Here is a 14,744-nt window from a genome sequence, read left to right on the forward strand (position 1 = left end):
AGCTATATAACTTACTAATTATTAACCTTACTAACTAATGTATAAACTAACTAACTTACTTGCTAACTAATTGACTTTGCTAACTTATATTTGCACGGAAATATTACAACAACAACACTCTAGTAAGATCTCCATAGACAACCAAGTTCATGCTAGCAAAAGAATTTAAATAATTTAACAACATATACTATTTAGCATGTACTTATTGAAAAATCTTACCCCTCATGATAGGATATTATGACATAATAAACTCTTTGAAAATCATCTTTATGCTTAAAGATATCAAAAGTGTCATCAAAAATTTTTTGAGCATCTAGAATGATATTTTATACAAGGATAATGGAAAACACTACAAAAAATGGTCAGAACCTATGGCACACTAAAAGGTAATCTCATACTTCCACATTGCCATCTAGCGCATCACAGGGTCCATTGACCCAAAAACTTTTTAAACAATGCCAAAGACTCAATAAGACTTAAAGGTTATGGGCCATTAATTTACTAGGATGAAGCGGTCTTGAAGATAAAGACAACTTGAGATACTTTAAGTGAAAACTTATTATGATTAGCATTTCTTAAGGTGTCTAAGTATAGTAATGATATATTTGTAGACACCTCTAATATCAATTATTTTAGAAAAAAAGATAGTTGTTTGAGCCAATATAATAACTTCTAAACATATGATAGTAGTAAGTACATTGAGAAAATGATAGTTTGAGCTAATATATGGTAATATTATCATGTGACACATGACACCATGTTGATGTCCTACATGTATATTAGAGGTGATCTATTGATCACGAATGATGAGAATCCCTCTTGGTATGTATGGGATGTAGTCCTTCATGCAACTTTATATGTTCATTCCCTTGAGATTAAGATGGATGAAGCTTTTCAGGGATACCCATCTAAAGTGACCAAATGTTTTGAGACTTCTTGGCATTCTACAATGAACTCCATTGTCTTAAATCAGACACGAATGAAAGTCCCTATGTTAACCTTGGCTCGAGACGGAAGAAAAAGAAGCAAAATACAAAGGCAAGGGAAGAAGTAGGAGAACAAGCAAAGGTGCAAGGATAGCCTCTAAAATCAAGCTAAATGCAAATGTGCATTTTTAAGTGAAAGGAACCCCAACAGTGAATGAGAGCTCATTCATTGGTGTGTGGCAACAAGAGACTCTTCTTCTTCTCTTCTCCTCTCCTCTTGCTTGTTTGTGTGTGCTTGAGAGAGGGAGTGTGAGAAAGTGAGAGAGTGAGTGTGTGAGGGTGAGGGATCAAGGAGGTGAAACTCTCCACCATCTCCTCTCTTCTTCTTCTCTTCTCTTCTCTTTTCTTGTTTGTGCATGAGAGAGGGAGTGTGAGAGAGTGAGGGAGTGAGTGTGTGAGGGTGAGGGATCAAGGAGGTGAAGCTCTCCACCATCTCCTCTCTTCTTCTTCGCTTCTCTTCTATTTTCTTGTCTTATGTGTGGCTATGGAGGATAGATCTTGGAGGTGGAGGCTTGAGAATGCTTGAGCTTGCATCAAGAGTCATGAAGCTATTGGTGTGGTTGAGGGAGGAGGCAACTCATTCGAGCATCGAGGTAAGCTCAATACACTTGTAGAGAGAGAGTGTGTGTGTTGGCTATGTAAGAGGTAGCTATTAGTGCTCGCTTGAAATGCTTGAATGAATAAGCGGCCTAAGGGTCTTGGCGGTTGAGCGTGAGCTCTCAATATTTTGGTTTTATTGCCAGGACCAATGGATTCAATCTTGAGCACTTTTGCACTTCAAATCGAGTGCCAAAGTAAGGGTTTCATCCTTGAACTGAAGCTTGAGATAGGTAGGAAGTTTAGGGTTTTTTTAATCTTCACAACAAGTAAGTAGTTTGGTTATTTTGATTGTTAGATGAATATGAGAATAGGAGAAATCAATTCAGTACTTTGCTTTTGATTCTTGTTGCATTTAGAGTAGGTTAATATTAAGAGATTTGCTGTTATAAAACAGGCCCGAACAGGGCACAAATCAAGAAAAACAGGAAAGAAGAAAGAGTGCTCAAGGGGATTAAGGTTGACGAGTGAGGGAGCAGGAGTGGCAAGAACTTTTCTAGGAAGGGGTTTAATAGCCAAGAGGCCAAGGGAGAGCTCATTTGAAACCTTGGTTGAGAGAGAGAGAGAGAGAGAGAGAGAGAGAGAGAGAGAGAGAGAGAGAGAGAGAGAGAGAGAGAGAGAGAGAGAGAGAGAAAGAGAGCCCCATTGCATGGATCCACTTCGATTTTGCCACCGACAAGTTTGTTGCCCACTACAAGTATACCCACACCTTCTCCTTCATACATAGATAGGATCTGGAAGTGCTTGGCAAGTGTGAAGCTCAAAATCACTCGGCGCCACAAATTTTTCGTCGTTCAAAAAAAACGCACTGCGTTCAGCCCACCGTCTGAGTCACTCGACACTAGACTGAGTCCCAGAATCGGCCCTCGGCCCACTTGTCTTCGACATTTGGCCCGTTCGAGTCATCCTGGTACATTCGAACACGTATTCAGTTGGCCCATTCCAGTCCGAGTCATCCACTTGCCTAGACTAGGCAATCGGCCCTTGGCCATTCGGCCCAATTTCACTCGGCCCTCAACCGCTCAACATATCCGAGTCAGTCACTCGGCCCCTACAATTCGGACCTATTGGGTCGAACCTGAATTTTTCCAAAATTTTTAAAATTTGGACCAAACCCACATAAACATCGGCCGTGCGAACCTCAGAAGGACACAAACATTTGAAACATGTTTTTGACGTAAGAAATAGGGAAACTAGTGAAACACAAACGTAAGAGCAACGCTAGTCAACTATCTAGCAACCTAGTGCATTAGTAGCATTAAGTGGAGTCATAGACCCTAAATGAATCTTGACTAAGTGGGAAGTGTAGCAAAAACCTTATAAACTGACGAGGATGGCCAAAAAATGAACATACAAGCCTATCAAGCCAAACCCATAAGCGAGAGTGCAAGAGCTACTTAGATACTTTGCTTTTCCACTCGCTCTAATTTCCAGCACTCGAAAAGCTAAAATCCTAATTGCGCATAGTGCACAGAAAAGAAGACATACACACACACACACAGTGAGGGTAAGTCGAGGACTGTTTGTAACTAACAAGGAATTCACTTAGACATAAAAAACTTGAAGAAACCCACTAGTAAGAGAAGATCCCAAGACTTAGACGGGTGATCGAATCCCTAAACATTAGGACCAAGAGAAGGACACAACTAAAAAGCCGAACATAGCAAGGATCGACACTATCGAGGAAGTGGATCTAACCGACCTCATCAATCTGATTGACAACTTGGTAGAACAGGAAGTCTTAGACATGGAAGAGGTTAGCTCAGGCCATAAAAGCAATGAAGAACTTGACCACCACGGCAAACCTGTAAAGGACATCATAGCAAATCTTGAGGAGGAGAGGAAGCTAGCACGTAAGGTTCTGCAAGCCATAGTCGCATACAACCAAGATCAACAAACTAGGAGTTTACGCCAAAGCATGGAAATGCAAGAGATGCAGAGAGTGCTAGCCCTAGCAGGCAGCAAAAATTGGACAGAGAGCGCTAGAATGAGACCTTACGCTAAGTAAGCTTCTGATGAAGCAACTGTTAGATAACACACAATGGAGCAGAGCGTTGTAGCATTAGCAACATCGCTACTGGCAGGGTTAGGAGTCAACCCAGGCTCTAAGAGCCAATCAAAAATTCCCGTGGTAGTAAGGAAGCAAGGGGATAAATACTAAGCAAATGACGACCGGTACAGCTTTGTGGAGTATTTTGAGCATGTCTGTGAGGCCAACAGCCTCACTGATCCTACTCAACACTCACAAGCTTTTGGTCTGTTGCGAAGCGTGCCAATTTCAATGGCCTGAAAAATCTCTTTATTAAGAGATTTTTTGAACCTGGATAACCTACTAGTGCGACTTATGAACGTCAAACAGAGAGAGAAAGAGGACATCCGAGATTATGTGATCCATGTGAGGAGCCTCTTCAAGAGAATCCCTATGGGCGAGAGACCAACCGAGAAAGCAGTATCCATGGTATTCATTAACGAAATACGAAGTGAAGAGCTCTACAAAGCCTTGGTTGAAAACTCCTGCGTGCAGTGAGACGCATTGACAAGGGTCTTTAAAGAAGCTATTAGAGTGGATGACCAGCTCAAGGAGAGAAGCTCTAGGTGCTCAAATTGAGAAGAGTACAGTGCCACGAATTCTGAGAGGGCATCAACACCGAGTGAGAGATCAGGCCCAAGTGCTTAGGATAAAGGGAAGGGCACTTATTCAAGACGAAAGCCAGCAGAGATGAAGATGGAAATAGCCAAATTGCAGGAGATGATGAGACGACCAATGCACCCACATGTCCAATGCGTGCATTGTGGTAGAAACCACTGACGGTCGAGTGTCAATTGAGTGTCAAGTCCCTAGGTCACGACCTTACACTAATTGTGGTAGGTTCGGCCATGATGCCATGCATTGTCGACTGCCTTGGAGACTCCCATACTTGCAGCCTTACGGTCAACCCTACCTTGTGAATAGGCTACCGAACTTCTTTGGAAGGGGAGCCCCACTGATCCTCCCGGCACCTAATGATGCTAAGCTGACCATCCCTAGGATGGAGATAAACCCTACAGATATCCCTAGACCCCTAGAACCTACGTAACCCATCCACCAAGTGATACTCCAGTCCACTACATGGAGGAGCCAAACAGCGATAAGCCTTATGTAAACCCTTATCTATCGTATGATAAAGAAGGCAATGAAGTCCTTATGGACTATCGACCAATACCGGGCGGTGATGGCATTAGGTAGAGGGAGAGGGAGAGGCAAAGGCCTAGGAGGGCAAACACAAGAGCCAATTGTGTGTTAGACTTGCAGTCTCATGACATGTTTATTTGGATTGCCTCGAGAATGAGCAAGCTAATAGAGACAAGGCTGACTTAAGATGTGTTGAGTGTGGAATCACTCATCTCTTTGTTGATTGTCCTAGATAGAAACCATCCTCTAGTTCAGCAAACGAGCTATCAATTCCATTGGGGTTGTTCGATGTCAAGATGCTCAATGGGGAGGCCATGCCTATCCCATTGCATGTCATGACCCTCACATAGACAAAGCAATCCGGCATATCATTGCCAGGGCCTAGCAACCTCGATGCAACCTCAATCAAAAGGAAGAGTCAAAGATGGAGGAAGAAGAGATCGAACGCTAAGGTCACGCTCAAAATGAAAAGTGCCACCACCCTATTTGTCAAATAGAAGGTCACTGGCACAAAGGTAGAAACTTCAACTCCAAAGACAGCTGCGATGGGAAGTGCTAGGGTCGGGGAGTATCCCAACCCAAAGTGCCAGCTTGAAGCCATCGAGAAGGTGAAAGAGTGGGTGAATGAAGCCCAGGAGCACCCAAAAGACGCTAACCCCATACTAGAAGACGAGATCGATGATCTCTCAAGCATGAGTATGGCAATCTCACCCCCACAACCAAAATCAAGGGATGTGACGGCACCACAAGAAGTGTTGCTTAGTCAAAGTCTAAATGCTACGGACCAGCGAATTAGTCAAGGCCATTGGCCAGACACCATGGGGTCAGGAGAGAGACAAGCAACTAACAACCTTCTTAATACATTGGTGACCACCCCTGTGACTCTAAGCTTAGGAAACTTGCTTAGGCAGCATGCAATGCTATTGTAAGAGCTAAAACAATGGGTTGAAGAATCAAATGAATGAGCTTCCACATATTTGCATGAGCACGATATGAAAACAAAAATACCTAGCCCAACGCTGCACTCCATACCTAAGTCCTTGCACATGAATTCCTTTTGGGAAGGCACAGAGATGCATGTAGTCCTACCAGTCTTAGCTCTTGGAGATGTCACAAGAAAGGGAATCATGGACACGGAAGTGAGAGTTAGTGTGCTAAGCCATGCGATGCTCTAAACTTGGGGTAATCCACTGGTCGAGGCTGCTAGGTTCAACATTACACTAGCTAACGGAATGAAGGTAAAACCATTCAGTGTGTTAAAGAATTGGCCAGTAAAGATTGCATGAGTCCAGTTCTCTGTTGAAGTTATAGTCATGAAGGGAGTGGACTATGACATCATGCTAGGCCAGCCCTAGATACACAATGCCAGAGTCATAGAAGACTGGGGCAACGGTCTCATCTCCTTAGGCAATCGAATGAAGGCTATAAGAGTAGAGATGGACACTTGGAAGGCTATGCTAGTTGACCTAGATGCCATCTCCACCATGCTAAAGGGTGGCGGCCAGATTAGGAAATTCTATGGGGCCTTAACCAAGTATATCCCATGCCCTGAGGATGAGCCAGACTAGATGCATGTTCTTGCTACCATTGACCTGCCATTCTCGGCGGACAATGAGGAGTATAAACAAGCCATAAAGACAATTGGAAATCCCAAGGATGCACCCTCAGTACCAATCTGTATGATGGCTGGAAACCTACGTGGAAGACCCAACCCTATTACATTCCAAGTCCCAAACACTAAACGAGAGCTCCTAGAGATCCGAGGATATCTGACCGACAAGTTGGCTAGCAATCCAGCAACACATCTCAAGCCACTCCAAGATCTCTTGGACGAGCGTGAATGGCAATGGTCCAAGGTGAATGATTTGAACTTGAGGTACAATTGGGCTTTAGTCCCCAACCAACTAGAAGAGACATATTAGGACTTGGGGACAAAGACAGCTTTGACGACGAATATGCAGACTGTTGCTCCTTCAGTGATGAGAGAGAAGGGAAAATAGATACTATAGAATATGACAGTGGGGGATGTATAATCGAACAAATATGAGTTGACTCCAGACCATGCAAGCAGAACGCCTTCACGAAAGGCAGAGGAGTCATGCACATGGACTATGACCAAACCTGGTTGGAGCACATAGGCACAATTGACTATGAGCAGGAAAGCCTACTCGATGGCTACTTTTGCTTTTAGAATTTGACTTCTCCATGGTGGTACGTAAAGGAAAGCAACACTACATGGTGGCTGACCATATGTCTCAGATTCCCATGGGAGAAGCTACTGGACAAGGCATTGTGGACAAACTACCAGACGTGCATCTATTCCGCTTATCCAGTGAAAAAGATTTGTTTAGGATCGACATGATGCTGTATTGGGCAGATGACATAGTCCAAGTACTTGAGCACGGGGACTACCGAAATGACCGATAGAAAAGGCCCACCGACTTAGGCGGCTCATCCTGAAGATCCAACCCTATCAGCTGATAGCATGCCAACTCTATAGGTTGGGGCAAGATGGGTTACTGCAAAGATGTGTGTGTGAGCATGAAATGCATGACATACTCACAGAGGCACACAGTGGAATTGCAGGAGGACACTTCAATGGAGACATGACAGCCCACAAGGTATTGCAATCCCAACTGTGGTGGTCCACTCTTTTTTGAGATGCAAGTGCCAACAAACTAAGGTCCCTATTCATAAGGATCACATGGAGCTAACCCCCATCATTGCACAACAACCCTTCGAGAAATGGAAAATTGACTTCATCAGACCTATTAGTCCTGCCACACAGTATTCACAAGATAAATACATCATTGTCACCATCGATTATCTAACAAAATGGGCAGAAGCAGATGCTACGAGAAAAAATGACGCTTGGACTACTGCCAAGTTCTTATGGGAGCAAGTGATCTCTCGATTCAATTGCCTCATTGAACTTGTTAGTGACCAAGGCACACACTTTATCAACAAAGTGATAGCTCATCTCTTATCCACCTTCTTAATTATCCATCGGAATTCTTCACCTTATTACCCTCATGCAAACGGCCAAGCTAAATCCACAAATAAAATCTTGGTAAATGTCTTGACTAAGGTAGTCTTTGCTTCGCGTAGCGACTGGGATAACAAGTTGATGGTGACCTTATGGACCTACTGCATAGCTTATAGAACGGCTATGGATTAGACTCCCTTTTAGGTTGACCTATGGAACTGAGGCAGTTCTACCCTTAGAGTTCTTCATTCCTAGCCTGGTGAGGATAGCCCTTCAAGAATGATGGGATGGGAAGGAGGCATGGATGGAATGCCCAGTTAAGCTCGAACACTTATCGAAAACTCGGCTTCTAGTCCCTCACACTGTCGGAGGGGTTTTTGTCGAAAGGTTGAATCCACTGAGGATCAGAAGTAGAAGGAAGTAGAGATAGGAGATGGAAGAGAAGATAGAGACTACCCAAGTGGTAAACACGACAAAAACAAATCACAATGTTTGAATCAATATGTATTGAAAGAACCTGGAATCTTCGCACTACTCAGAAGCAATCTTCAAGCATTAGTTCTCCTAGAGCTCCTTCGTAGACAAAAAACGTGGATCAGAAAAATCAGCTCTTTCTCTACTACCTGGAACCCAAATCTGATGGCTCTATTGGATCCGAAAGGGAGGTAAAACCGTAGGACACCTAGGACACTTGGTTACGGATCTCCCAGATCACTCCTTCTTTCAGTTCAATCTGCAGTTTTCAGCCTATTTATAGCAATCGCGATGCGCACGATTTCGTCAATTTGTCCTTTTTATGAAAAATCTCCTAATTGGCTGAAAAAGCAACTAACTTTTTTCATGCCATCCTAATCTAGAATGTTTTTCTAACTTTGTCAGATTTTTACAATAAATAATATCAAAAATAGACTAAAATTATCCAAAAATCTAGTATTTTCAGATAATCCATGCAACTCACACTAGTACTAATGGCTCAGATCACATTGACTCTCTAGATCAATAGAGAAGTCGGATGATGATGCATTCCATATTTTTTTACACTGTATCCTCATAACATCATGACAATGCGCTAATATGTGAAAAGGCAAGACGCAAAAGCTAGTTTGACAAGCATGTCAAGCATCGAGACTCTTGAACATGGCAACTTAGTACTCATGTATTCAGTCAAGGGATATAAACAGAAAATGAAGTTTCAGGGGCTAGGCCCTTTCAAAGTCCAAACCATTAGCCAAACTAGTAACGTAGGACTTGAAACCCTAGAAGGTGAGGGCATAGGTTTCTTCAATGACATCCGCATAAAGAAGTACATTCCTCCCACGCACCCACTGCACAAGCCTCCAATGCTAGCGCCCCCTGTCAAAGTACGAGTAGCCACTATCATTAAGATGGATGATGAGGATGAGGACATTGTAGAACCAGCTTATCTAAGCATAATGATCATTTCTAAGCACACATGCACCATCAATGCATTGATCAATGAGGGAGTTGACTTTAATGTATTAACTCATGATCATTGGACCCAAATTGGCAAACCGCAATTACAGCCCACTAACGTTAAGCTTAGCCCGTATGGGGCCCGATCATATGCACTCTTAGGAAAGTGCCAAGATGCAGTTTCTATCGAGTCTGAAAGCATGCCAATGATCTTCTATGTGTTGCCTGACACTAAAGATGCAGGTACAGAGTCACTATTAGGATGAACCTTTAAGAAGCAAGTTCATTGCAATGTCGACTACGAGTCACAGCGTATCCACCTAGCCATGGGCAACATCCGCATAGTTACAACTTTCAGCAAGGGTGGCATGAATCCTTCTAAGTCTACAAAGCCACTGGTAAAGAAACCCACCATCAAATCTAAGGAGGGGGGTCGTGACTCATCACAACCCTCCAAGCCTCAATGCCAGCAAACCACTGAACCCAACGTTGAAGCCCATGAACCCCAGTTCAAATGGGTACCTAAACATCAAGGACTGCCACACCTAGAAACAAAAACCCACAGTCGTACAAGGCTAATGACCCACACTCAAAACCTAGAAGGCCATGATGAAACTATAAATATCGACGTAAGGTCAATGGGTCCCCAAGACTTTATTGCAAGCGCAAGGCTACTATGAAGGTAACACTTGGATTTGGCTACCTAAAGCCAAAATAACCAAAGTCCCTACTCAAACACCACCCTTAAGCTTGACCACACGAAACATTAAGCCAAAGACACTCAAGCCACAAGAGAATTAGGCCACTGAGTCCATAGTACCTCCAAAGCCTAGATCAGCAGGGCCTAAACCAATCTATTGCACAAAACCGCAGTCTGCCTACTAACAAACCGCCCAAATCTAGCACCGATGGTGTCCTTCAGACTTTAGAAGCATCTAATAGCGTGACAACTATAGCTACAACCAAACCCATCGAACATGAGGCCAAGCTATAGCCTCAGAAGCAAACCAAGCAACAACCATTAGTTGCTAAACTCTCTAGCTCTATAAAACCTCGACCACCTATACCGGCCTTAGACCCTCTTATGAGTGGCGATCAATTCTAACCTTGGCCACAGACTTAGCTAAAAATATAAAGGATGACTTGGTTTCTTGCCTTAGATACTTAGATGCGACTTTCATGGCACTAGCTAAAAGCTATGATCTCGACTAGACTTAGGCCTCTTGGAGGAACCTGTAGCAACAAAAGTGCAAACACTCCCTTGCTCTTGGGAGGAGTCGGAATTTGTATTCATTAAGGCTTTCAAATCAGATGAGGAGTTAGTTGCAACTAAGATATCCAAGGAATAGGCAATCAAACAGCATCTCATTACATTGTATATCAAGAACACGATCATGGCCATAGACCGAGAAATCAAGAAGTTAAAACAGCTTGCTAACAACGACTCCTCTTTCTTGTGAAAATGGTACTCTCTTCGATTGCAATGGGAACTAGAGGGATGCCAAATAATGACAAACATTGAGCAGCAGCACGCAATCAAGGCATCGGAATACGACCCAACATATGTAGTTCCAACTTCATATAGGGTGTTGACTACCCTCCGTAATCAACTTCTCTCAAAGAACACATTGAGGGACATCCTTATTTAGATCGCATCCTCACTATGAGGAGGAGCTGCATGTTGCTAGTTGAGTGGACTCCAACAACTTCTTGCTTCATGTTCTCACTTGCATTATGCATCTAGGCATTTGCCCTTTGGACATGGACAGCTATGCTACTTTAGAATATAACCCGAATTTCTATGCTTGGCTCATGCAATAGTAAAACACTAAGATTATGTGATAAAGGCCCTTCATCATCTAAACCTTTAATCCTAGGAAGGATTCTTCTCATTTCAAAAGGGGGAGGCGGTAAGATTAATCAAACCAAACATAGAAGGAAAAAAATAAAGGAAAAGCGCACATAAGGGACCTCAATGGTAGGATGAAACAACTCATGATTGAGAAAAATGCTGATAAAATTTGAAATCAATAGACTACTTGGAGGAAAAAGTTTAATTATGTACTAAAAACACTTTAATTTGCCAAGCATGAAATTTTTTCTTCCAACTAGTGAGTATTTTGAAAAGCAATAATGACAAACCATGGCTTATGATAGAAGCTGAAGATGTCGCAGCAAGACTGAGACCATCACCTTACCTTCACAGAAGAGGAAAGAGCAAAGTATGGCCTCTCCCTTTAAAACCAGGCATATAGCCAACTCAGATTTAGGAGCATTCACAACATCGAAGAGGTGGTGACCAGTGAGGAGGCTGTTAGGAGGATCGTAGACCAGTGCAACCTCACCAAGTACATCAAAAAGTTCTAACCACACTAAATGCGTGGAATTCTTGAGGACATATAACCCTGACAAGGAGTGTGGGACAGTATCCGTGGGAAGCATAGAAGGAATCAAGTAGGTGCAGGTCCCGCTCAGTAGGGCCTTGGTGGAAAAGGTGTTGGGATTGGAACCGAAGGTGGAGAAGAGGCAGAGAAGAGACGTCTATGCCATGCTGGGGATGAGAAAGGAGAGTGTCTTAACGAATGATGGCCTAAGCATCTTGGACATTCCTGATGCGGAAGTCAGATTGCAAGTCAAGGTGATCCACTCCCTCTTCTCCAGCCAAATGTACAACTCACTCATGCATAGGATCAATGTGCCCACGCTGGAGAGCATGGCATCTCATTCGCTAGATGAGGTAGATTGGAATGGCTACATGCAGAATAACATAGACTAATCTGCTAAAGCACTAGCCCTTGGAAGCAGAACAACAGTTAGAGAGTCCTCAGCATCGAAAGGAACCGATAGTAAGAAGCCTTCAGCCAAAGCCTTAATTATAGGGTATGGAGCAATTTTGACCGCCCTTATCCAAGCGGCGATAAAAGAGGCACAAGACGGAGAAGAGGGAGTGGATGAAACACCAGATAGGTCATCCCTTTTTCACGACCAAGAACAATCAAGTGAGAGGACAATTAGTGAGAAGGAGGAGAGCAAGCATCTCAATCCAGCAAAAGGAAAGCAAGGACACCTAAGAAGAAGACGACACAGAAAAAACAGAGGAAGAAAGGAAGAAAAAGAAGGAAGCGGACCTACAGAAAGCCAAGACGAAGTCACACAGAGCCGAGGAAGAGAGGAGGAGAAAGGCCATTGAATATGAGGAGGAGTTGAGGAAGAAGAAGAGGAAGACATTGAGCTGGCCAAACGCATGTCAATGGAGCAACAAGATGAACAAGGTGAGATGGACACCTTGAGCCCGAGAAGAGAGGAGGACTTGGGTTCAAGCACTCAGGTACTTGAAGGCACACCAACCACATCGCAGGAGGGCAAGGGCAAAGCTCCCATCCATCCCATTCCACCCCTCATGGAGCCTACCCCCGCAACAAGAACACCCACCCAGAGCACCCCGATCTTATGTTCTAGGTGCAATATTTCATCAACAAGGAACTGGCTCAAGCAAAGATCATGGAAACCCCAATTGTGGGACCAAAAAAGATTGGCGGAAGCAAGAGATGCCGAGTCAAGGGAGGACCCTAAGTGGCAAAAGGTGGGAGCCTCCACGACTCCCATCCCCACAACTATGATGCCACCCACTAACTACGACGATTATGTTGCAAAGCTACTTTCTCAATTGGAGAAGGCCAAGGAAAAGAGAGTAGCGGTGGGTGATGGCTGAATTGGAAGCCGACAAAGAGTCGGTGGCGGCCTTCCATAGCTGGAAAAAACTTAGCAGGTGGCCATGTGTCAAAAAGAAATTAGTGAGCTAAAGACCAAGCTCAATGCCAATGAAGAAAATGAGAAAGCCTAGAGGTAGTAGCTCAAAGACAAGAACCAGGAGCTGGTTGCGCTACAATGCGAATACAAAATCTTGATCCTGCAATGCCAGAACGTGGAAGTTCAACGACAAAGAGTCCAATCGGGCATGGAAGAGCTTGCTGAAAGAGAAGCAGAAAGGAAGCAGGAACAGGAGAAGCATCACCAAGAGGTTGAAGACCTCGTAGTCATGGTGTTCCTAGAAATAGATGAACAGAAGATGCTAGAGAGAGAAATTGAACACTTGGAAAAAGAGGAGGGGCTCACCTACAAGGGGAAAAAACAAGAGTGATCGTAACAACCCTAATACAAAGACAGGGGGAGACCACCGAGGAGATGACAAAGAGAGTCGAAGAGTGGGCAACCCGCAATGAGAGGAGGGTGAGAACCTTGGCACGCTATCCGAATCAAGTGGAGAAAGACAAAATACTTGCTGAGAGCAAGGCAGAGGCCGCCCATGTGAGCTTCCAAACATAGCAATGCGCCTGGGCCTGAATACCCTATTGGACATCACCCAAGCAGAGGAGGGAGAGTGTGTGAAAGCCATCAAGAAGAAGGTGGGAATGGTACACAAGGCCCTGAGAACAGGCTTGCAGGTGCCGCCACAACCTGGGGGAGTTGGCCCAAGCCTAGAAAAGCAACGTCACTATCTCCTGTCGGTAGGCCTAACCCCACAAGAAGTGGACATGCTTGGATTCACTGAAGAAGAACACCAGGAGCCAAGGAAGGAGGAGGAGGAGGTGGACATGAACCTTGAAATGGGGCCGCACGAGGAAGAGCTTGTCTCACCACCTCCTTCCCCGCGGTCTAATGAGCAGCAATATGTAGATATCTCCACAAAAAGAAAGGCGGCATTGAGGAAAAGAAGAAAACAATTGGTGGAGGAAACAAGAAGAAAATGGAATGCCAAAGGAGTGAGGGCACCCCAGGCACCTATCCCACAATGTGAGGATAATTCCCCAGCAAGCTTCCACGCCGACCTTGTAATCTGGGAGAGGTAAGAAATGGTAAGGAACCCCTTCGACTTTAGTTTTCAATTCCCCACCGCCCTACCTAGAGTTTTGCCCATCAAAGTGGTGGAGGAGGTGATTAACATCGGAGGCAGGCTTGGACAGAAGTGGCTGAAGGAGAGATAGCAGAACCCCACACTATGGGGCACTGAAGATGCAAAATTTTAATAAAATAAAGTTTTTGAAGTGCCAAGGTCTATGCCTGGCTACGAATGCCAACCTACATGGAGAAGAAGGGTCTGCGGCGCCAACATGGACACTTGGATGGCCTTTTGCAACACTCAACCCTTCGAGCGGAGTGACCCAACTTTTATAACCTACCCTCGAAGGGTGGGAGTGGATTTTGACTCCAGTGTCCACGAACACTATGATTTCCCAATTAATTATAATCCACATTGTACTACATATGAAGATGCCCTCATCTACACATCAGAAAATTTGTATGATATCCTAATCCACTTCACCAACAAATTCTCTTCATGCCCTGACCCTACCTTTATTACCACTTGTAATTACCTTAGATTGCTTAGGATACTCATTAGGCAAGACCCCGCTCCACAAGAGTGCAGCCTACCAGTCCTCCATTTTGATCCTAATGCTATAGATAGTAGCTGCTTTACTACCTTTATTTTGCTTAGCTCTTCTAGAGGATATGAATGATAGTCGCTTCACCCGTTGCAATCATCCATTCCTCTCCACCACCACCCTTC

The sequence above is a fragment of the Lygodium microphyllum genome, chromosome 3, assembly GCF_053477565.2.
Source record: "Lygodium microphyllum isolate KBCC chromosome 3, Lygodium_microphyllum_v1.1.10, whole genome shotgun sequence".
NCBI lineage: Eukaryota > Viridiplantae > Streptophyta > Polypodiopsida > Schizaeales > Lygodiaceae > Lygodium > Lygodium microphyllum.